The sequence below is a fragment of the Helianthus annuus genome, chromosome 16, assembly GCF_002127325.2.
Source record: "Helianthus annuus cultivar XRQ/B chromosome 16, HanXRQr2.0-SUNRISE, whole genome shotgun sequence".
In the NCBI taxonomy this organism is placed as follows: Eukaryota; Viridiplantae; Streptophyta; class Magnoliopsida; order Asterales; family Asteraceae; genus Helianthus; species Helianthus annuus.
The window spans coordinates 83,720,087-83,723,526 of NC_035448.2; positions in this window are offsets into that span (position 1 = coordinate 83,720,087).

Below are 3,440 nucleotides of genomic sequence, written 5' to 3' on the forward strand. Positions count from 1 at the left end.
ACTACCAAGTTCATTAGCACCTAAAATCACATAACATCACAAAAGAAAACAACATGTATGATAGTATACGAGTTCTTCTTTGGAACCGAGGTCGAAACGGAACTTGTTCATACACGTACATCGTCACATATCACAGATTACACAGATTCGGTCACGGGTTTTATGGCTTTAAACGGAGTCGAGTCGGAACTCTTATATTCTCGGTCCTATGGCACGAACTTCACAATCATGGTCTAATATCTCTACTAATCTAATATGCAACATCATATACTTCACAGATTTACATTCATGTCTACAGATGGCTTTCATGTGAAACTATAGTTCTTTCAATTACACATATGTATGCACGTTCATTACATCATTATACATCTATTTCTATAATCAGTTTCCGTGTATACATATATACATACTCGTTAATCATGGCACGTAAGCATTCACAGGTGTATACATGTTCGCATATCATAAACATCCGGGCGAGATCACATGATTAGGCTACGCATAAACGTAACTATGCGACTCGAACCGAAACCGTGACGAGTCTTGAACTAGAACTACGGACGAGAGAAAGATATCTTACCGGTGTTCGTTAGCGAACTCGCCGGAGAAGAAGGTGATGTTCGCCGGAGAGGGAGATCATACCGGTATGTGAGGGGGTGAAACCTTGCTGCTGCCGTAGGGTTGTGCATGAACCCTCATCTCATGAATATATAATGTCAAAGTTTGGCGGTGGAGTTGGTTGCTATAGCCAGGCCCATTTAGTATACATATCCAACTAAAATTCTAATTAGTAGAATATATCTACTGCCGCAAAAGAAGGAATAGATATATATATATATTATTTTTTTTTTCAACTAATAATAATAATAATTAATCAACTAACCAATATAATGTATAATGATCATACTATAGTTCGGGCCTCATAAGTTTCGAGTTAAACGAGTGGGTTGAATCTATAAGCGAGACATGTGCTTTGGTTTAAACGGTTCGGGTTGGTTCGATGCAATATGAACTTGGTTTCGACTACACGTTTGCACACTATAAAAGAAACCGATTTCACCTCAAAGTTACGGGTTGTCACATCATCCCAATCTTGAAAGAAATTTCGTCCCGAAATTTAGCACGTCGTCACTGAGGAAGCTAGTTAGGTTGCGTCGTTTTCCTGGTTTTTCTTGGGGTGTCACATCATTCCCCCGTTGATTGGGAATTTCGTCCCGAAATTCCACTGTAGCTTCAGTAGTAGACTTACGTTCCTTGCACAACTGGGGATACTTGCGTTTCCTCTGATTTACTTGTTCCCAGGTGAACTCTGGGCCACGACGGGAGTTCCAACGAACTCGAACAAAAGGCATTGCATCAACCAATAGGCAACGGGTAGTACAAGGGCTAGCGAGAGGTTTACCATAGTTAAGGTAACTGTCGTAGAGTCAAAGAGGTGACTCTTGCGGTGCAAGGGCAAAAAGAGGTAAGGTGACGACTCAGCACGAGAAATGTCCTTAAAACAATAAAATAAGAAAATCCATTCAAATTAACCCATATAAGTCACTACATCGAATATTCGCAAAAGTTTTAATCACCACGATTGTCTGCACGAAAACAACTGAAAGAGAAAAATAAAATAACTAGATAAACGAGTGAAAGACGAGTCAGTCATCCACGTCTCCATCCCCGAGGTCACTACCATCATCATCGTCTCCGTCATTATCCGAGACCTCCTCCGGCTCTTCTTCCTCCTCTTCCGGCTCTTCTTCCTCCTCTTCTGGCTCTTCTTCCTCCTCTTGCTCGGGAGGTGCCGGGACTGGGGCTGGCTCGGGTTCAGGTGCGAAGCGGGCTTCCTCCAACTAATGGACCCTCCAATCCATCATACCTATCCTTTCGGCATGCGAGTTAAGCCTTTCATGATCCACTCGAGCGTTTCTCAGTATCAGACCTTGTACCTCGCGCCCTTTTAGGGCTTCTGCCTTCAAATCAGTAGTTCTCCTATTAAGTTCCTGTATATGCTTCTCCTGAGCTTCCACTCGCCCTCCTAGGGTATCAACCTTTTTTAGTAATTTCTGATTTTGCTCCATTAAGACTTGGTTTTGTCCTATTAGAATCTGGTTATAATCTCGGAGGGCCTTACTCACAGCCGACTCGGCCTGGGCGCTGAGGGAGTTAACTGGTAGTGCATGCGTAGGTCGGGAGGTCGACTCCCCGCCCTGCGCGAGTCTCTTCCTATAAGCCGCACGCGTCTCCACCTGACGCGGGGGTGAGTGAGTAGCAGCGGGTGCCTTCCCTGGCGCCCGGGATTGGTCGAAAGATGTGGATGGTGCAGACATGCCTGTTGAGTTGATGACGTAACGCAAGTTAAACGAAAGAATGCACACTCACAACGTATCAAAAGAGGGTATTGACGCAGAAAGGGAAGAAAAGAATGACAGAAAAGGGTAAGCACACAAGTTTTCAATCAACAGTCGCTACGTTTATCTAAGCATAACATGAGCAAAATTCTATGTAACTAGCAAGTAGGCAATAAACATAAACCTTATTACCTAGGATGTTGAGTCTTGCACGTGGAGCGAAGCGTCGTTGTGGATCGTTGAGAGCACTGTTCTGGTTATAGTCTGGTTTTAATAAAAACGTTTTTCCCATATTAAAACCAAGTTCTCTATAACCAATGGCTCTGATACCAATCTGTCACACCCCCAAAATCCACACGCGGAGTACCACCGCTTGGAGGCGTGACATGACCAGGATCAAGCACCAATCATATCGAACATAGCATTTAATATTAAAAGTAGTTAATGTAATTCATCACGACATGATTGATGTTCAACAAAACGTAAATTAAGTAGCGGAAGCATAATATGAAAACCCAAAATAAAGTTCAAGTGTTTAGAATAACATCCACGATCCTTATCCCACAACGACTGTGCCTCCCGTGCAAGCTCCATATGTACCTAAGGTCCTGCAAGGCATGTAACAGAGGATCAACAACTAGTTGAGCGAGTTCACAGTTAACAGTTCAGTAATAGTATAGTGTGAGTAATAGAATGTTCGTTCGTTTATATCATGTATCGTATTAGTTTCCATCGCGGCCTCCCAGGCAGGTATGCGAAGATATTAGGGGATGTTCATCCCGAGTATTCTAGACTAGGTTTATCTGTATCGCGGCCTCCCAGGCAGGTGTGCGAAGATTAGTAAATTTCAGTTCGCGGCCTTCCAAAGGCAGGTGTGCGAAGTCAGTCATAATATCGCGGCCAACCCTTGGCAGGTGTGCGAAGATCAGATCAGTAAGTGTTACTAGTCTAGTCGTAGTTCTATCGTTAGGTTCTATCAACCGAGTATGTACAATAAAGTAATCCAAACCCATTCCCACCCTGGGAACCCCATGCCTTGGCTGTGTGAACTCACCTTGGTTTGCTCGGTATGCTGAGTTAAGTGCTCACAAGAGATCAATCACG